Source organism: Rhinatrema bivittatum, chromosome 3, assembly GCF_901001135.1.
Source record: "Rhinatrema bivittatum chromosome 3, aRhiBiv1.1, whole genome shotgun sequence".
Lineage (NCBI taxonomy): Eukaryota > Metazoa > Chordata > Amphibia > Gymnophiona > Rhinatrematidae > Rhinatrema > Rhinatrema bivittatum.
Window position 1 is genome coordinate 568,027,489 of NC_042617.1, and position 22,484 is coordinate 568,049,972.

Below are 22,484 nucleotides of genomic sequence, written 5' to 3' on the forward strand. Positions count from 1 at the left end.
TTTTACTTAGTACAAAACAAAGCTCAAACTTTGACAGTACCAGAATTTAATGCAATTTACCATATAATATAGGTCAAACCAGACCAAAGAACAAGAGCATTATTGACCTCCAGCCAAGTGGAATGGAAGCAGAACATAGTTAATTAACAAAGCAGAAGGATTGCTGAAACTATGAAGGGACCAGAAATTCAGTTCTGAATCAGGGTCTAAAGCAGTTTTAAGTGTCCTCCATGGTAACTGTTCATGTTTTTTTGATTCTTGTCAAAGAAGTTTTTTTGGGGGGTAGGTGTGAGGGATTGCAAGCCTCCAGAAATAAATTTATTACTTAATTTTTAAAAAATTGAGTTTGAATTAGTCTCGTCTTCACGATGGCAGACAGCAAACCAGGGTTTTAAAGATGCCCCCACTGCTTCTACAAGATGCCTTTTATCTGATCAATGTGACTACTGTGTTTGCTGTTTCGACCCATCACGTAATGTACCTAACTGCAATGCCTGTATCTGAATATCTAGAAGATCTAGAATCTACACCCTGAGAGAATTTTTAAGTTCTCTTCAAGCTCCAAGTCACCAAAGAGGAAAGCATCACTACCTGAAGGACCATTGCCTAAATCAAAAAAGTAGAGTTCTCTCATTCTGAGTGCCATGACTCAGAGAAGAGGGAGAGAAATTGTTCTGTTCAGTGCCAAAGCATTCAAGAGCCAAAGCAGGTCTTGTTGATGCCAACAACTCATTGGCACACAGGTAAACATCTTTGGGGCCATCACTCTTCAGTGAATTGATTTTGGCAATGCCATTGAGAAGTAAAAGTACAAATCCTTGTCAGCACCAACAACTTTAGTGTCAAGATTTAAATGCCAGCATCAATCAAGCAAAACAGTTCATTCTCAATCTGCTCCTGCATAACAATCTATGCCAGTTCTATTTCCAGAATTAGATAGTTCTCCTGGGATTCCTCCTTTCAAACAGAAGCATTATCCCTTCATGAGAAAAATGTGACTTGACTTCATCAAAAACTATTAATATCACAGATTCACCTCCTCCTCCATCTCAGCTAGAACAAATTTCTCCCATTTTGATGACTGTAGTCTCTACATCTGAAACTCAATCTACTATTCACCAAATCAAGTAGGCAAGAAATGATACAGACTGATCAACCTCAGTTCACTCACATATACTATTGACTTACAAGAAGGATCCCAATTATATAATTCTCTGTAATACCATTCTGATAATGAAGTCTACCATTCTTTCATCAGACCCCTCTTCAAGGCCTCCCAAAAGTACATCTCTGCCAGAGGATATGTCATATCTTGCTTTTCTACAAAAATAAAAGCAATTTCATTTACTTTATAGAGGGCAGAAGCTAGATAAGAGACTTTTGGTGTGCTAAATATATTTAAGCCCCAAAACAGGTAGTAGCTGTTCCGGTTCACAGAGTACTACAGGCTCTCCTAACAAGAATGTGGAAATTGCCCTTGTCTACATTACATTATATGCAAGACATTAATGCATTACAGTGCATTCAATTGCAAGAAAGATCTTAAAAACAAAGTTCAACCTTGTACTTGCTTTCTAAAGGTACAACTCCCTCCTGAGTCAGTAGTATTGGAATCAACTTTGAAAAAAATCAAAGCATTCTAGAACACATTCTAGTACCTCTTTGAGTAAAGATGTCAAGTTATTGGACAGCATGGCAAAAAAGATTTTCCAATCAGCTATATTAACATCTAGAATAGCTGCCTATCAACTATATGGTAAATCATGCATAATTTCTTGCAAAAGCTACAAGATTTAGCAGCTTCCTTGAATTCTATGGATTATTTCACTACTGTACTGCAAGAGGGCAGAAAAATGTGGGAAAAATGTAATTTGATCAATTTATGATGATACAATACTTCTTCCAGGACTTCTACAGTAGCCATTGGAGCTACAAGACTATCATGGTTGCAGGCTTTGGGTCTTGATGACAATGTTCACAAGAAACTTGCTGGTGCTCCATGCACAGGGGCTAATTTCTTTGTAGAGAAAATAAAAAAAAAAACCGATCACTGTTCCGCTCTTCTTACTTTATCGTCAGCTACAACTGAACAGCGATCTCCCTTAGCACTACAGGAGACAGTACTACTATTCATGAAGGTATCAAATCTATTCTTTTCAGTAACCTTGCTCAGAACAACAATGGCAGAGCAGACCAAATGTTAGGGACAGAGCACAACTCAAATCTTTCAACAAATCCAATAAAAATCTAATCCTAGATTTTTACTACAATATCGAAAACATTTCCTGATTAGATTTAAATAGCCTTCCAGTAGAAGGAAGGCTTCAATACTTCAATCCAGTATGTTTTTTTGATAACAAACATTGGGTTTTATAGACCATGTAGACAAAAGGTGAATTTTCAAAAAACTTTATGCATGTAAAATATAACATACTGTATATGCGTGTAAGTAGCATCTACTCGCATATTCTGGATTTATAAAAGTAAAAAATAGTCTTGTGTAATTACTGTTGCGCACAGATACATGTTTAAAAAAAGGACGTTCTGCGGCAAGGCTAACAGTTACATGTGTAAGTTGCTATTTTAAAAGACAAGCATACATTTTGCTGCTTACTTGCATATTTTTACACCTATTAATTATCTGGTGTAAGTGATATTAAATGTGATTGTGTAGACTGGAAGGGTAGGTGGACTGGGGGGAGTTCAGGCTTAAGAACCAGGAGGGTCTCAATGGCCTGGAGAAGGAGTGGGCTAATTGGTAAACAAGTTGTTTTTCTCGACGCAGGCATGCTTTAAAATTGGCTGATTTGCGAAACTTACGCATGCGCACATATTTAAAATAGGCGGGTAAAGTATGCATGTTCAATCCATTGATATGTGGTTTCAGTGCATTGCATGTATTCATAGATATGTATGCTGCATGGTAGAATTTAGGGATGTGCATTCGTTTGCGACAAAATAGGAACTATAGACGATATTTCCTATTTCATCACGGTTCAGGGGGCCGAAGAAACGATAGGGAAACCCATGAAATTTTGTGCAGTTTTCTTATCATTTTTGGGGGGGGAGAAAGGGCACATTAAAAAAACAAAACCCAAACCCACCCCAACCCTTCAAATTTAATTAATTGCAACCCCACCACACTTCCAACTCCCCCAAGACTAACCGAAAGTCCCTGGTGGTCCAGCGGGGTCCCAGGAATGATCTCCCCCTCTCGGGCCATCGGCTGCCACTAATCAAAATGGCGTCGATGGCCCTTTGCCCTTACCATGTGACGGGCTATCTGTGCCATTGGTCGGCCCCTGTCACATGGTAGGAGCAATGGATGGCCCGCACCAGTTTTTAAGATGGCCTCGGCCGTCCATTGCTCTACCATGTGACAGAGGCCGGCTAATGGCACTGATAGCCCCTGTCACATGGTAAGGGCAAAGGGCCACGGCGCCATTTTGTTTACTGGCAGCTGATGCCCTGGAGGCAGGCGCAGGTTATGTGCGCCGGCAGCCTGCCGACACGTGCTCCTCTGACACAGCGGCAAATGGCTGCTGTGTCAGAGGCCTCTGGCCCCGCCCTTCCCCACCCCCGGACCGCCCCTGCCCCACCCCTTTTTGCAAGCCCCAGGACTTACACATGTCCCGGGTCTTTATGCGCGTCACCGGGACTTTTTAAAATACACACAAGGGATTTCTACCCATAAAGATTCAATTTGCATTTAGTCTCATGCAGAATGTTTATCCTGTTGGACTCTATGCCATCCCAGACATAAAGCACCACCCCGCCTCCCGGGTGCTCCTCTCTGTCATTGCGATATAATTTGTACCCCGGTATAGCACTGTCCCATTGGTTATCCTCTTTCCACCATGTCTCTGAGATGCCAATTAAGTCTCTGTCATCATTCACTGCTATACATTCTAATTCTCCCATCTTACTTCTTAGATTTCTAGCATTAGCATGGATAAATGTGGATAACTGTGAGCCAGTTGATACAGTGTATTTGGATTTTCAGAAGGCATTTGACAAAGTCCTTCATAAGAAACTGCTTAGGAAATTGGTAGGTCATAGGATTGGCAGCAGTATCTACAACCGTATTTTTGGGGTGTGTGACCAGTGTAATCACACAGGGTGTCATGAGTGAGGGGGTGTGGTGGACCCATGGTGCCAGTGTGGTTGAAAGTGTCCCTTCTTCAACAAGGGACTAGCAGCCAGATTATTAAAGTGCCCGTGGGGCTGCTGCAGAGCACATTTCCCCATGGTCTGAAGAAAGGAGACCTGGCAGGGCCATAGCGTAATCCATCCTACCATGGCCTGCAGAAAGAGAAGGCTCATTAGGACCAGGGCAGGAGGGGAAGGCCCTGAAACTGTGTGTACTGTGTGTGTCTGAGAGAGAGCATTGTGTGTGTGTGGATGTGTGAGAGAGCATGTATGCATACATGAGTGTGTGAGAGAGTCTGTATGCATGCATAGATACATATAGAAACAGAGAAATGACGGCAGAAAAAGACCAATCGGCCCATCAAGTCTGCCCAGCAAGCTCATACATTTATTTTCCCATACTTATCTTTTTCATCAGCCATCAAGTTCAAGGCCCTTGTTGGTAACTATTTGATTCAAGTTTCCTGCCATCCACTATCATTGATGCAGAGAGTAATGTTGGAGTTGCATCAAAGGTGAGCATAAGGCATAATGGTTAAGGGTAGTAACTGCCGCATCAAGCAAATTATCCCAATGCTTGTTTACCCAGACTGCACAGATCAATGTCTTGTTGGATGTTGTCTGAATGTAAATCCTGTTTTCCACATTTCCCCCTGCCATAGAAGCAAAGAGCAATGCTGTATATGCATTCAAAGTGTTGTATCGGGCTTAATTGGTTTAGGGTGGTAACTGCCGTAATAAGCAAGCTACCCACATGCTTATTTGTTTACCCCAGACTGTGACGTTCAGTCCTTGTTGGTTGTTATCTGAATGCAAATCCTCTTTTCCATATTTCCCCTTGCCGCTGAAGCAGAGAGCAATGTTGGAGTTGCATTAACCGTGAGAAGGCTTATTGAGTAAGGTGTGTGAGAGAGCCTGTGTGCATGTGTGTGTGTGAGAGAGGGCCAGTGTGCGTGTTTGAATGCGTTTGAGAGAGAGGGTGTGCTTGAGAGCCTGTATGCATGTTTGTGATTGAGCTCCTAAATGCATGTATGAATATGTGGGGGTGTGAGAGAGCATGTGTAAATTTTAAAGCATGCACCCAATCTAGGGATTATATTTAATTCAGATCTAACCATGACACAACACATTTCAGAAGTAACAAAAAAATCTTTTTATAGACTCCAATTGTTAAAACGTCTTCGTCCCATGCTGTTTCACCATGACTTTCTTATTTATTTATTTATTTATTTATTTATTTAAGGTTTTTTATACCGGCATTCATGAACTCGTTCACATCATGTCGGTTTACAGAAAACAGGGGTGCGGATAATACAACCAAAAAACATAAATAACGTGATGAAGAGAAGCAGTTACAATTAACAAGGGCTAATGAACTGGGAATGTCTTTTCCGGTCTTGACTACTGCAACAAACTCTATCTAGGCTTATCTGATTCTACCATTCATCCTTACAAATGGTTCAAAATGTGGTTGCACGTATTCTTTCTGGCACTTCCCTCAGAAAACACATCACTCCAATTCTTTATTCTCTTCATTGGCTTCCAATAAAATACAGAATTCAATATAAAATCCTATCTATGCTCTTATATACAATCCCTCATCAACCTGGTTATGTTCAGTATTATGTATATATAAACCAATGAGACATTTAAGATCGGTATCAAAAAATCTTTTAGACATCCTCTCAATCCGTTTAGCTAGACTCGACATCACGCGAAAGAGACCTTTTTCCGTGGCAGGGCCTATTCTCTGGAACTCTCTCCCAGGCATTCTCCGTCATATTCCAAACACACAACACTTTAAAAAATCCTTAAAACTCATTTTTTTCAACTTGCATTTAAAAACCTAGATACAAGATACTTATGATCCATCACTCACATCACACATATTCCCCACCCCAAACTTGTTACATCCCCCTTCCCTTCCCCCTTCTCCACCCACCCAGTAACTTCAACTGCAGTACCTTAGGCACTTGATGTTTGAATTACTTTTCTGTTAATATGTTGTTAGTCTAGTTACGATTGTTATTTTTTATTTTTGTTGATTTTTTTACATCATATTTTAATTTTGTTTCATGTTTTTATTATGTATGTTTTATATTGTAAACCATTTTGATTAAACTATGTTTATAAAAGTGGTATATAAACACTTTTAAATAAATAAATAAAATGTGTGTGTGGTGTTTGAGAGAAAGAGAATATATATGCATTGTGTGGGTATGTGAGAACCTGTATGTGTGAGAGGTGAGTGTGTGTGAGGGAGAGAGCCTGTGTATGTGAAAGCATAGGTATGTGTGTATGCTAGAGGGAGTGTGTAAGTATATGTGTATGAGAAAAAGGATAAAGTTTGTGCAGCCTCCCTTCCCAATCCACAACAGAAACACAGAATGACTGGAACTCAAAAGATCCCAGGTATGGAGAGTGGGAGATTTATTTATTCTCAGTAGATTTAACTATTGGCAGCTATTTGATGTATCTGTTTTGAAATTTAGGTTTTTGAGAAATTTTTAAGAAATGTTGTAATTATTGAATGATTGCCACTCCATGGACAGACAAAAATGCTGCTGGGGACCACTGTGGGTTCAGAGACCAGTAGTTGAGAGTTGTAACAGGATGCTTGACCCATGTTGCACAGTTTGGGCTCTGTTCAATGAGGTTTCTTTCCCATTTGGGGCTCAGGGGCATCGTTAGGGGCGCACAGGGCTGGTGCCCTGAGTTTTTATCTTTAGTGTCCTGAGTCTCTGCTTTTTCAGCCGCTGGCAGATCTCCTCCCACTGGTGGCTAAAAAGGTCACCCAGCAGGGTCGCTAGCATGCCTCCTTCCACACGTGCTGAAGAAGAAGCCCAGTTGAGCCCTGGAACCTGTTCTCCTGCTCGCAGCCAATGAAGAGGCCCAATGGAGCCACCAGCACCTCCCCTCCTGCATGCAGCTGAAGAAGAGGCCCGGCCTGGGTATGGCATGTCTTCTCCCACTGGCAGGCAAAGAAGAGGCCCATTGTGGCCCCAACACATTCCTTCCCACCCATAGATGAACAAGATAACCAGCATGGACCCGGAGTTTCCCATCCCATCAGTGGCTAAACAAGTGGGCTATTAGTACTTCCCATCCTACTGACAGTCAAAGAAGATATATGGAGTGAGAGAGAGAGAGAGCCTGTATGAAAGGTTAGAGAGCGTGAAAGAGTATGTTGTGTGAGGGAAAGAGTCAATGTGTGTGTTTGTATATGAGTGAGGAAGAGAGAACTTTTATGTCTGTGTATGTATGTTACCGAGAGCTTTTGTGTCTGTAAGGAAGAGTCAGTGTATGTGTGTATATGAGGGAGAAGGAGCCAGTGAGTATGAGAGAGCTGGTGTGTGTGTGTGTGAGAGAGAGAAAGAACACCTATGTTTGCATGTGTGTTGGAGAGAGCCAAGTATATGTGTGGGAGGAGAGCCAGTACATGTGTGTCACGGGGTGTGTGTGTGTGTGGAGAGAGAGCCACGGTATGGGGGCAGGAGAGAAAGCCAATGGGGCAGACCTTAAAACCTGCGCATGGGCATAGATTTGTTCGCGGAACCCAGTGCAAACAAATCTACGCCCGATTTTATAACATGCTCGCGCAGCCGCACGCATTTTATAAAATCCAGGGTCGGCATGCGCAAGGGGGTGCACAATTGTGCAACTTGCATGCGCCGAGCCGCACAACCTTCCTCCATTCTCTCCCGCCTCCCCCCACCTTCCCCTCCCTAACCCGCCCCCAGCCCTATCTAAAATCCCCCCTTACCTTTGTCGGAGAAGTTGCGCCTGCCTACCGGTAGGCGTAGCTTACGCGCGCCAGACGATGGCTGGCCCACGATCCCGGGCACAGCGGCAAATGGCCGTTGTGCCTGGAGGCTCCAGCCCTGCCCCGCCCCAGACCGCCCACGCCCCGCCCCTTTTTGGAAGCCCCGGGACATACGCGTGTCCCAGAGCTTGCGAGTGCCACCAAGCCTATGCAAGATAGGCTCGGTGCACACAGAGGCAGGTTTTCGGGGTTACGCGCGTAACCCTTTGAAAATCTGCCCCTAAGTGTGTGTGTATGTGTGTGTGGGGGGGGGGGGGGGAGCTTGTGTGAGGGAGAGCCAGTGTGGCAAGTGAATGAGAGAGAACTTATGTATATGTGAATCTGAGAGAGAGAGAAGTGTGCATAAGAGTGAACATGTGCTAGAGTGAGAGAGAGAACGTGTGTGTATATGAGAAAGAGGATAAAGTTTGTACAACCTCCTCCACTAATCCACAACAATCTCAGGGAGACTGGAAATTACAAATTCCCAATATGGAGAGCAGAGAATTATTTTTATCCCTATTATTTTTAATTATTGGTTAGTATTTGATGTCTCTGCTGTTTTTAAATATTTTATTGGTGTTTGGTATATTTTTTAAAAATTAAACACGAGTTTTTAATTATTGGATGTGATTCTGTTCATTAGCTGTTCTGAAATATTTGTATTAGTGTGGTTGATGTTTTATATTCTTGATTTTGTTTGATATTTTATGAGGAATGGTGATGCTTCTGATTTTCCATTGTTGCATTGCATACAGAATTTGGCTTGTGTTTTCCAATTCTATTTTTCTCTGCACATTTTCATTTATACTTTATGGTCTCTTTATATTTGGCAAGGGTCTGTGTTCTGCAAGTGTGACTGAGGTGAGGTATTCTGCTAACATGTAGTTTCTGTGTGGGGATTTATAGCAGTCTGGCTTGTTTTGTTTTCCTAATAGGAAGTATATTGGTGTTATAGGGCCTGGTGTAATATTTTCGGTGTTGCTTTTTCATAGGTAGGGTTATTACTGTTTGAGTCTGGCAGTTAGTGTGCTATGGTATGACAGGTTTCATATAGTTTGAGTACATCTTTTGAAGGTTTTGAATTATTACACAGTGTTCCTGGTAGTGGAGGAAGTTTGTGTTTCTGTTACTGAGGTGACACCACAATTTGAATTGTATTTCTTTATCTTGAATATTAAGGAAAAATGCCCTTTTTTTTGTTCTGTACCCTTTGTTGGGGGAGTTTCTCTAAATGCAAGGTATTGTAGAACTTGAAGTGTAGGGTTTATACTGAGATTGTCTGGTCCTGTATAGACCTCACTCCCATATAGAAGAGGGTTTTTTTTTTTTTGTTCAATATGTTTAATAAATTTTCAATAACAAGAGAAAATAGGGAACACATGTCAAAGCAAAAACATAATACAAACAGATACATGGAACAAGTGTAAAATATTCCAAGAGCCATTACATAAGAGCCAGCAGAAACCATACAATAGATATCGATAGGAGAATACACAGTCTGGGAAGTACAAGAAACATATACAGAAATGTAGCTATAGGAATGTAGCTCTTTCAATGCTCCTGTAGATCTTGGAGAGGAACCAATAAAGCAGAAGGGTAGGTTGTCTAAAAAAGCCGTTTAGGCAATAATGTAGATTAGACACCAAGGAATGTCCAAGTTAGATCTTTATTTAAGAGCAGACGTATATTTTGTACTTGTGCCTGACTCAGGCCGAGTTTCGCCCCACCAGGGGCTGCCTCAGGGGCTAAAATTGACAAATAAATAAACAAACAACATGAATAATACCGGACATACATAAATCAAATTAAAATATAATTTTAAAATCATAACCAATATCTAAAAAAGGTTACACATAGATAAATTGAAACAATTAAAATCACAGACAACACATAATAAAAACATAACAAATAAGATTTCATTTTACCTGTATATAGGTGATCACTAAATGAGCCAGAAAATTTGTTTAGCTTAAGTGTGCCAAAATTTACACACTCTTTTTATATATTTTTTTTAAATATAAAAAATATATAAAAATGAGCAAAATACAGTGGAATTAAATAAAGTAAAGTGACCCTACACCATATGAGAGTCTGTTTTGAATACTGACTCTAGGATTAAGGGTCCTACAAGACTTGATGACTAGTTGATATGATATATAAAAAAGATACCAGTTTAACCATTGATTAGATTTTTTGTTTACAAATAGGGTTACTGGAATATACAGTTGTGTGCTTGTGGGTGTTGTTTATGATTAATCCTTAAACATCGATCACTTCCGATTTGTCATGATTAATCCTTAAACTCACAAATCTATCATAGGCAGTTTGAAGCTCCAGCAATGGACTCAAAGAATCCTTGGGCCTAGTGCTACAACAGTCGCTGCCTGATGTCTCCACTCTGCCTTCCTTACCTCTCTGGTGACTCCTCCCGCGGTTGACGGATGTTTGGCTGCCGAGGATGTGAGTGCAGGAGATGGCTCCCGGACCCCCCGCTGGACCACCAGGGAGTTTTGGTAAGTCTTGGGGGGGTCAGGAGAGTGGGGGGTTGTACTTAATTCAATTTTAGCTGGGAAACGAATAAGAATTAACGCATGTACGTATCGGGGCCCCCCCTTGCCGAATGCAACGTATCTGCCCCCTAAGAATACGAATTCCAAATGCAACGTATGGCGTCCCTCTGCACATCCCTACACGCCACAATAACTGTCTATAGGGAAAGATTTCCATGTAGCAAGATATTAAGGAATACAGAAGAGAATACAGCAGTGAATACATATAAACTAGCAATATTTAAGAGTTTGGACTCCATGTACAATAAACAGCTTTTGGGCCAGTGGGCACTGGCTCTCCAACCGTCGATGAAAAGAAAAAAGAAAAACAACAAAAACCCACCAAGGTCTTATGGCAAATGGTCCCTCCAGTATATAGAGCTGTGTCAGTATTCCGATTAAGCGGAACCATGATCTTCTGCAAAGAAAAAAAAAAATACAAAAAAGAAAAAAGCACCACGATCCCAAGACATTAGCATAACGCCGAAGATCCAGAACCCAGCGGAAGACGCGGTGAAAGAGCCGCCACTGATCCACTCCAAACTGCAGCGGCAGCACAGATATAAAGAAAGACAAGAGGCCTCCTAGTCTGGTGGTATCAATGGATCTCAGGATCAAAAAACTTCTGGACCTCTTCCACTGTGTCAAAGAATCAAACCTGGCCCTCGTGCCAGACTTTAAGTTTAGCTGGGAACTGGAGTGCAAATTTTATCTGTCTTTTAAACAGTGTGGCACAGAGAGGTGAGAAGCCATGGCGCATGGTGGAGACCTTTGCCAAGTAATCCTGAAAGATGCTCACTCGCTGAGAGTTGTAGAATAAATTTGGGCACTTATGGTAAGCTTGGATAAGAGCCTGTTTATGGGCGAAGTTCAGAATTTTTGCTATCACTATCCTGGGACAAGACTCGTGTTCCTTCCGGGCCACCAAATGATGAGCCCACTCAATATGAAAAGTAGATTTTAAAACCGGCACATTTAAAGCATCCGGCAGCCATGATTCTAGGAAATTCCCGAGATTCCTGTCCTTAATAGATTCTGGAAGGCCTATGAACCTCAGATTAGACCGCCTAAATCTATTCTCGACATCGTCAATTTTGTCGGCCTGCTCAGCCAGGATCTTTTCTAGAGTCACCATCTTGGCGGTATGTGCAAGAGAGTCATCCTCCAGTAGAGACATGCGGCCTTCCACTTGCTCAATACGTGGGCCAGGTTCGGCAAGTGCAGTTTTCACTTCAGTAAGTTGCACTGAAATTCCGGAAAGTTTATCATCTAAAGATGCCAGCATGACTGTTTTGATTTCAGCCATAATTGTGTGTTGTTGTTGGGTTTTGCTCTGGCTGGGTCTTGTTGAGCCACCATTTTAGTATCTGTCCCGCTAGTTTTTTTCTTTTTCCTGTTTACGTCCCTTAATGGGCATTCCTGATGGCGATTTCTGCATGTATAGTATAATAGACATGTACTCGGTGGAAACTGAAGGAATCTGATCAAAAGTATTCCCTGGAGCGGCAGATTAATGGTGACACAGGGAGTGTGACAGCAGAAAGCATCCTCCTCGTCTCACCACATCATGTGACCTTTATAGAAAAGTTGTATTGATTGCTGTCCAATCATTTTAGTGGTAGTTTTACTAGATGGTTGAAATTGGCCACGGGTTAATTTGTTACTTAGAACGTCCTTCTATTTAGAGACGACACTGACATGCATGCCTGGCTCTTTGCAACAAAATGGTGCAAAATGTTTGTAGTGGTGCCTCCTGCTTTATGAGCAATGATATTTTGTCTCCGCATGGATGACCTTTGGTAAGAGGTGTGAATGAAGAGAGCCATGGGATCTCCCACTGGGATCAAACTAACTGTGTGGTTTCCCTGTGACATATCATATAGGAGGACTCCCTGATGATTGCACGGATCATACAACAAAGATCATTTAATATTTGAAAGTGTGATCTCCAATTATGTGTTTATAATGAATTGTTTTTGGAGGGAGAGGAAGCTGCTGATTATGATTGAGTTGCTTAATTATCAACATCTCAGGGATGGGAGACAAAGGGAGGACTTATGGGCCTGTGCCCTGGATCTTTTAAGTTCCTAGCAAGGCTCTGTTTAGGCTTCTTTTTTTTTAAATTCTTTATTTATATCCTTTTACAAATTAAATATTATAAATTTGTATGTAAGAAATACATGGTTATTCAGAGAAAGAAAAAGAGAATTAACATAACCAATCAAAGCAACATAATACAGACTCTGTGTCCATTTTTACCAAAAATCATTTTGGACAAGGAAAAAAATCCTATGTTAATATTGAGAGAAAAACTTAACATAACATTTAAATAACAAAGGAAAAGCCTAAACACAAAATTCCAGCTTACACTTACTTTAAACTATATAGGAATTTAATTCATGGACTTTTTGCATCAAGAAAAACTTTTAGTTGTTCAACAGAAAAAAATATATATACTTCTGAGCCCTTTTTCAGAACACATTTGCAGGGAAATTTTAACATAAAGGAAAAACCTAAATCAAGCGCAGCTTGACGTAGAGTTAAAAAACTTCTACGCTTTGCTTGCCTTGTAGGGGCCAGATCTGGAAAAATCTTTATTGTCGCATTCATAAATGATACTGGAAATAGCTGAAAATACTTTTTCATAATAGCTTGTATATCCATCTGAGTTATAAATGATACTAATAATGTAGCCCTATCCATTATTTCAATGGATGAGCTTTCTAAAATTTCATTCAAATTTTCTTGCAAGTTCGGTCTAGTCTTTGGTGGTCCAGATTTAGGTAGAAAATAGCATTTATTGATAGAAGGCATGTTTTCTTGTGAAAAACCCAATGTTTCTTGAAGAAAAGACTTTAATGTTATAAACGGTATTTCTCCCAATACCTTGGGGAAATTTAAAATCCTAATGTTTAAATGTCTGTTGCAATTTTCCAAAGTCTCCAGCCTTCTATCTATTGCTTCCCGATCTTTAACTGTTGCAGCTTTAAATTTCATATTATCCTTGTCTTTTCCCTCCAAGGCTAAGACCTTATGCTGTAAAACGTTGACTTCTTGGGACATCACTGGGCTTTTTTTCTGTGAAATTCAGTAATATGTGAAAATTCCACACAAGAATAAATATCCATGGGAAGGACGAAAATAGCTTCTGAGCTGAAGCTCATGTTTTTAAAAAAATATTTTCATAGCATGAGGAAAAAATGCTCTACTCTAAATCTCTGCCGATCTCTGGCCGTTTACACAGTCCAGGAATTTTGCAGAAGTGAATTGCAGCCTTACAGGTAAATCTTTAAAAGGAGCATGCATGCACATGAGAGACGCTTAATTTTATATTGTGCATGCAAGTACATGCTTATTATTTAAAATATCCCAGCCACGTGTATGTGTGCAGCCTTTATGCACATAGGGCCAGATTTTAAAACTTATGCGCGGATGTAGATTTGTTTGCGCAACCTGGCGCGAACAAATCTACGCCCGATTTTATAACATGCGAGCTGCTGCCGCGCGCATGTTATAAAATCCAGGGTCAGCACGCGCAAGGGGGTGCACACATGTGCACCTTGCGCGTGCTGAGCCCGAGGAGAGCCCCGATGGCTTTCCCCGTTCCCTCCAAGGCCGCTCTGAAATTGGAGCGGCCTTGGAGGGAACTTTTTCTCCAGCCCCCCCCCCCCCACCTTCCCCTACCTTCCCCTATCTAACCCACCCCCCAGCCCTAACCAAATCCCCCCCCTACCTTTCTTGAAAAAGTTACGCCTGCCCGAGGCAAGCGTAACTTGCGTGCACCGGCTGGCTGCCGGCGCGCCACGCCCCGACACAGGCCGCTCTGCTGGAACACTCGACCCCGCCCCGGCCATGCCCCTGGACTGCCACCACGCCCCGGCCACGCCCTTGGACTGCCCGTGATCCACCGCCATGCCCTCGGCCTGCCCCCTTTTGCAAGCCCCAGGACATACGTGCGTCCCGGGGCTTGCGCGTGCCGCCAAGCCTATGCAAAATAGGCTTGGCGGCACGCAGGGGCAGATTTTCTCAGGTTATGCGCGTATCTTACGCACGTAGCCTTTAAAAACCTGCCCCTAATTTTAATAACATGCTCGCACCAGTGACCATGAGGGGGGTGGGGGCAGAGAGAGAGAGCATCTCTGTTGGAGAGACAATCTGACCCTCCATATATCTCCCACGGTAAGAGGGGCACTTTCAACTCAGGGTGCGTTTTAAGGGGACGGTGTTACAAGGGTCTGCAATGAAACACTGCCCCCCCCACACCCAAAACCCACCCTGAGTTGAAAAGTGCCCCTCTTACAATGGGAGATAAATAGAGGGTCAGAATGTCTCTCTCTGTCTCTCTCTCATACGCATGTAGGGGGCTGTAAGTAACTGTACTAGGTCTGTGGTTATAAATTTCATTCCGAGGGCAGTTCAACTTGCAAAAAGTAAAACTAACAAGCTAAACTTACAGTAAATTATTCTTATAACCTCTTCACCCACGAGCCTCCCCTCTACTGTACGAGCTGGAATTTTTCTTTTTATCAATTTCTTTTTATTAGTATTTAAACCATATGCATGAATTTTCATCAAGCAAAAATGAGCTATAAAAAGAAAGTATACATCACAAGATAAAGGAAAAATTACAATATTATAACACATTTCACATCCTCATAATGAGGAAATGTAAGGGGGGGTAGGGAACAAATCGTTATCAAACAAAACACAAGCAGGCCACTAACCCTATAACCCAAATCCCCAAGTAAGCACCATAGGAAAAAATGGTGCAAGTCCACGCAGACTTATCCGAAAGAAATCTCTCGAAATAAGTAGAGTCAGAAAATATATATTTGTTCCCCAATGGACTATAATACACTTACAAGGGAATTTCAGAAAGAAGTGAAGCTCCCAATGAACATGGACACTGTTTAAGCTGCCAGAACAGTTTTCTTCTCTGCTGCGTCTCTCTAGCCATGGCGGGAACATCTGAATCTTCTGACCACGAAAGAACTTGTTTGAGAACCAAATCTCTAATCCCTCATGGAGATGATATCCTGAGAGTTTTGTTGAAAAGCTGACAAATTAATGCTCTCAAAAGGGGCCAAAACATTCATTAGCGCCCTGAATTGTTTGGTTATCTCAGATATCAGTCAACCTCTTCATCGAAATATGTAGAAAAAGAGAGAATTAAAACTCAGTTTTGGCTTTTCTTTGCTAATCTGTTCCTTTTGGTGTTGCATGCAATGCATTTTGCCAGCTTCATTTCACTTTGTCTCACCGCTATGTGACTTTTTTTTTTTCCATATAGGCATTAATAGCTCAGTAATAATTTGTGTGCAACAGTTTGAAACTCAGTTTCTGCAGATCATGGCAATGGGATGGGCTGCTGTGCAGAAGGCAGGTTGCAGAGTCAGAAAGTCCAACACTGGCAGGCTTCAAGCAGATTTCAGATTGCAGCAGAAACAGTGTGGGAATACTGCAAATGAGTCTCTGCACATTATAGAAACGTGGCTTGTACTTCCGAGAGGACAATGGACATTATTGTCTGAGCAGTGGGAAAGTGATCAATGGGATGTTACTCTGTCCTATCCCTCTTGCTGCCAGGGCCCAGTAGTTTCTTAGAGCAATGGTTCTCAAACCAGTATGGTTTTTGGGATACTCCTAATGAATATGCATGAGGTATATTTGCATGCATTGCCTCTAATGTATGCAAACATATCTTGTACATATTTATTAGTGTATCCTGAAAACCAGGTTGGGAACCGCTGTCTTAGAGCATCCTGCATAAAGTAGCCTGGTTGTATACCTTGAATGCACAGAAAAAAATTGGTTAAACAGAAAGACAGTATAAGATGACGCCTTAATATCTTGATTAGATTTTGGGAGTTAACACTCCGGTTTCCTGAAAGTCAGGTTTGTACTTTTCACCTGTGGTGATGTCTTCCCCTGCTCCCCTTTGCCCCCAGCGCTTTTAAACCCATCTACAGTTTCTTCTGATTTGTACCTGGAAGTATGGTTATGGAGTCCTGAAGTTTAAGCATTATAGGAATCTACAATCTGTGCAGCGCCTTCTGTGGCTGTGCAGGGAATTCATTTGTAAATTCAATTGTGATAGAATACTGCATGAAAAAAAAAATTTGTCTCAAGCTTCCCGGACACTATTTTTTTGCTGCTTTGCTAGAGGGCTGATTCACTAATATTTTCCAGTAGGCAAAACAAAACAAAACAGGAAAATGTCCTCTGTTAAACCTACTTTTTTATTTGGGGTGGACATATAACTTCCATGGAGACATTTTCCAAACTCGGCTCCTTTTTTCTTTAAGACATTCAGTACTAAAATAGAAAACAAAAAAACCCCAAACACTGGACAGTTATCAAGATTCTGGAGAAATGTATTATTCTTTGTGTTTCGGTTTTAATACTAATTCTGACATTTTAAAAAATGTATAAAATTCCACTATAGTCTAAAGGACTCTACTGCTACTGGACTTTTACCACATACCTTAAAAAAATGTACCCTCAAAGAGAAGCTATTTTGCATATTCTATCTGTTATGGAACATACTGTATATTTGTATGTATTACTCGATTAAGTTCTTTTTGAAAATAAAGCACTATAACATTTGGAAGCCAAGTTAAACCCACCCACCAAACCGGTGAATCAAATTTGGGCATTTTCTGGTGAATAAAGCCAGGATGCTTGGCATGCAACTCGAGAAGTGGTTTCAGTGATCCTTGTCGCAGAGTATCGGGATTGTTGCAGAGTAGGTGTGTCATGTCCTCTCAGTCGACGTCATGAGGACGATGCCAAAATCTACTCCTTTTCATTCAGGAGCTTGCAGCGGCAATACCAAATGTAATTTTATCTTCCCAGTCCCAAAATGACATCCAGAAGTCCTCATGTCTTAGCCTGAAATTTTTATTGAAACCTGCCATTTATGTAGCACCCAACATATTAAAATAGGATGATGATTTATACAGTTTACACAGTCACATTACTGCTAAAACATATTTACAGGATCACACAGAACAATCTTTGTACACTCAAAATCTCCACGAGTTTCACCGCTTGCATGTCTAAGCTGTGCTGAGAGCAAGGGATCGGTGTGATTCTAGAAATATCCCAGGAAACAGATGGGACACCCTGGCTAGGGAATATGTGAAGTTTGGTCCTGAGTATCAAAATGTTATCTCTGTAGCAAGAGGAACAGTGATGGCAGTGCCCTGGCTCTGGGAGCCTGACAGCTGGAGCTCGCCTTTCCCTTCTGTCGCCCAGTATGCTGCCAGGGGCCGGATGCCGCTGCGCATAAACGTTAATCCAGTGGGGATGGTCTACGCCCTCTGCTGGGCAATAATGCTGTACTGTCTGTGTGTCAGCATTTACCATTCAAAATTCCAGCTCCTGCCATCAAACAGGATTAAATTATTGAGCTAATGGGAAGTGTGGTGTGTGTGTGTATAATATGTGTGTGTGTGTATATATAATATATGTGTGTGTGTGTATATATATATATACACATGCATATATATATATGTATGCATGTGTATAATCATATATATATGTATATAACCCTTCCCATTAGCTCAATATATGTACACATATGTAAGGTAGAGTGGCTATAGAAAGTCACTACACTCCCTTCCAAAATGTTAACTTTCTGTTGCCCTAGCCTGGAAGTAAAACGCATTGAAACATTGTTTGTTCCATGTATCCACACCTTGTACATGCAACTGTCAAGTGAAAAATATATTCCAGAATTCTTTAGAACAGGGCTTCCCAAACTTTTAGCCAATGTGACCCCATTTTAGCACTTTAAAAGTTACATGATCCCAAAGGGCCATCGAAACAAATTAGGAGGGGTGATATTCCCCCTCTAACAATCATTCCAGGATCTCCAGTCGATCCTTTTTATTGACCTTCATCCCCTTCAGAGGACCTCTTCTCTTAAGCATCTCCTCTCCCACAAATCCCCTCTCTCAAACCCCCACCTCTACAGCAGATCCATCTTATAGCCCCAGCCCCTCCCAAACCCATTCCCTCTCTCACACCCCTCCAGGTCTTTTTACATTTTCCTAGCTGAACCTCCCTCATCCCCAAAGCCCTTCTTATAACCCCTAAATCATCCTGTCATTCCCTACCGCTCACGCAGTCCTCTATTTCCGCCTCATGTTCATCCCCCATCTCCTCCAACCCTTCCCTCACACCCTCCAGCTCCCTTCTTACATCCCTTTGATGCTTTTCTCTTTTCCTCTTTTCTCAATGACCCTCCTCAGCCAATCCCTCTCTACCTGACTCAGTCAAGTCCCTCCTGCATCTTACCTTCCCTTCAAACAGGACCAGTGGCAACATTTTCCTTTGAACCCCGGGCCAAAGGTAAATGATAACAGATGGGAAGAGAAGGCAGGACAGGAACAACATTTTTCTCTTGGGTAGGTTCAGTGGTGGGTAAGAAGAAAGGAGCAGAGGCAATCTCCTGTGCACACACACACACAGCCCCTTCTCCTTTCCTCAAGCCTGACCTTGATCTGCAATCAGCAGCAACAGCACTAGTAATGAAAGTCAGCATGCAAGCCCACAGGCGCTAAAGCAGCCTCGCCGAAAGGTTTGTGACCTCGTTTGGGGGCCCAAGCCACGGTTTAGGAAGCCCTGCCTTAGAAAATGATGTAGAAATAAAAACACGGAATAACTTGGCTAAGAGTCCACCCACCTTATACTTCCATAGCACTCCTAGATACTTAAAGCTCTGGTGTATGCAATCACCTTAAAATGTACACCAAGTGAATTGGCCCTTTTGTCTTAAACTATACTGATTTACATGGCAACAGGATAAATTCACTAGTTTCTGTTGGTTCTCTCAAAGCAAAGACCCAATCATGAGTACCAAGGAACTGTTAAAATAACTCCAGGACAAAGTTGTGGAAGGGTACAGAATTGGGGATGGGTATCAAAGATTTGTAAAGTCCTTGAATAATCCCTGGAGCATGGTCAGGACAATTATTAAGAAGTTGAAGGTGTATGGCACTACCAAGACTCTACCTAGATCAGACTATCCCTCCAAATGGGATGAGCAAGCAAGGAGATTGATCAGAGAGGCAATCAAGAGGCCAATGGCAACTTTGAAAGGGCTCCAGGCTTCCATGGCCAAGACTGGTCAACATATGAATGTGACGACAACAATATCCCAAGCACGCCATACATCCTGTCCTGTATGGTAAGATGATAGGAGGGACAGCATTACTTAAGAAAGCCCACTTTGAATCTGTTTTGGAGTATGCTAAGGAACACTCAGGGAATACAGTAGCCATGTGGCAAAAGGTTTTGTAGTCTGATGAAACTTAAACAGAACTTTCTATCCTAAATGCATAGCATTATGTCTGGCACAAACCCAACACCACACATCACCCAGAGAACACTATCCCTATTGTGAAGCATGGTGGGGACAGCATCCTGTAGGAGAATGTTTCTTAGCAGCACGGACTGCGGCTCTTCTCAGAAAGGAAGGGACATGACATGGAGAAAAGAACAGAAAAAAAAAAACTTGAGGAAAATCTTGCTGCTCTCTGCAAAAAAAAAAAAAAAAAAAAAGCTGAAATTCTGATGGATGTTCACCTTTCACCTTGAGAATGACCAAAGCACACAGCCAAAGTTACACTGGAATGGCTAAGGAATAAAAAGGAGTGACCCAGTCAAAGCGCCAACTTCAATCCAATCAAAAATTTGTGGCATGACTTCAAGATTGCCATCCATCAATTCTCTCCAAGAAATTTGACAGAGCTTGAACAGTTTTGTAAAGAGGAATGGTCTAATTAATCTAGATGTGCAAAGTTGGCGGAGACCTCTCCCAACAGACTCACAGCAGTAATTGCTAGGGGTGTGCATTCGTTTTCGACATATTGACAATCCGCAACGTATTTGTCCCTATTTGTTGTATTCGTGGGGTCACGAAACGTATGGCGAACCCCCACGAATACAAAGTATCTAACGAATAAAGCCCCCACCCTCCTGACCCCTCCCAAGACTTACCAAAAGTCCCTGGTGGTCCAGCGGGTGTCCTGGCACGATCTCCTGCACTCGGGCTGTCAGCTGCTGGTATTCAAAATGGCACTGATAGCCTTTGCCCTCACTATGTCACAGGGGATACCGGTGCCATTGGTCGGCCCCTGTCACATGGTAGGAGCACAAGATGGCGCCAGCCGTCCATTGCTCCTACCATGTGACAGGGGCCAACCAATGGCCCGAGTGCAGAAGATCGCGCCAGGACCCCCGTTGGACCATCAGGGACTTTTTGTAAGTCTTGGGGGGGTCAGGAGGGTGGGGGATTGTAGTTAATTAAATTTAAAGGGTTGGGATGGGTTTTTTTTTGGAAAACGAAAACATACGTAACTAATGAATGCATCGGGATCCCCCGAGAACAGATGCAATGGATTTGGATCCCCACAAATATGAATACCAAATGGGACGAAACCATCCCTGCTGCACATCCCTAGTAATTGCTGCCAAAGCTGCTTCCACAAAGTATTGACTCAAGGGAGTGGAGACTTATCTAATTTTTTGAGTACATATATGCTTTCTCCCCCAGTGAAACATTTTTGGCCATGAAAGGTGAGGAGTAAGTAGCATTGAAAAGTGAAAAACCCCCTCCTCATTTAAATGTATGCAAGCTAGATGCACTGACCATAAATAAATAAAAAGTGAAAAATGCTCAAGGAAGGAATGAGGTCCATATTCAAAAACCATTTAGAAGGGTAAAGTAATAATTATTCATCTATATGGCTTACCTGGCTATATTTAGCACTTATCCAGCTAAATTTTAGCTGCTTAATTAGTTACCCAGCTAGAATTTAGCCAGATAAGAAGGGGGCTGTTATGACTGTTGGTCGCAGATGGCTGCGACCGCTCCAACTCATGACATGAGCTGTCATGCTCTCCTCTCCGGGTGAACACGCGACTGTGGTTAGCCGCTCCCCGCCGCATGACGTCCAGCTCCCGACCTCCAAGCCGCCTCTGGGCCTTCCTAGGTCCCTTTAAGGATGCTAAGGCGGGAACCTCAGGGGCATCCCCTATTGATGACATCACTAAGCCTGGACTCTTAAGCACCACCCGGGCCTTGCACTAATCAACTTGGCAATGAGTTCCTTCGCTACTCGTACCTACTGCTGTCTCCTCGGACCTGTGGTTCCCGAGTGCTGTTCTACTTGGCTTGGGACTCTGTCTTGGGTACTCACTCCTCGGGGGCCCGTTCGTGTCTCCTGGCTACCCACTCCTTGGGGTGGCTCCTGCACCTTCCAGAAGCCTGCCGGGTCCCCCACTCCTTGGGGTTGTCCCTTGAACTGCCCAGCTACTTGGGAGACTCAGCTTGGGTTACCCCACACCTCGGGGCAGTGCCTTCGTTCTACTTCAGTAACTGTGCTTGTGCTTCCCCGCTCCTCGTGTCAGTGCCTTCGTTCTACTTCAGTGACTGTGCTTGCGCTTCCCCACTCCTCGGGGCAGTGCCTTTGTTCTACTTCAGTGTCTGCGCCCACGCTTCCCTGCTCCTCAGGGCAGCGCCTTCGATCTACTTCGGTGACTGTGCTCGCACTCCCCCGCTCCTCAGGGCAGTGCCTTCCTTCTACATTTGTGACTGGGCTATGCGCCTCCCTGCTCCTCGGGGTAGTGCCTACATTCATAGCCAGAGATTCCATCGTGAACAACCCCGCTCCTCGGGGCAGCATATGTCACTACCTCAGAGGCTCGACCCAGGCTTCTCCGCTCCTCAGTTGAACCTACGTCATTACATCAGAGCCTCCCTCGTCACATTGCTCTGCCCCTCGGGGCCGTCTCTACTACACTCCTTCAGAGCCCTGTCTCACACTCCCTGCTGCTTGGGGCCTGCTCTGCACTTCTCTGTAGGAAGCTCCAGCTCTGGCACTTGCATCTACATCCCAGCCTATTGTACTGTGTACTCTCTCTGAACTGTGTCTCCTGCTGAAGCTGACCTCGCCTCCTGATGGTGAGGACCT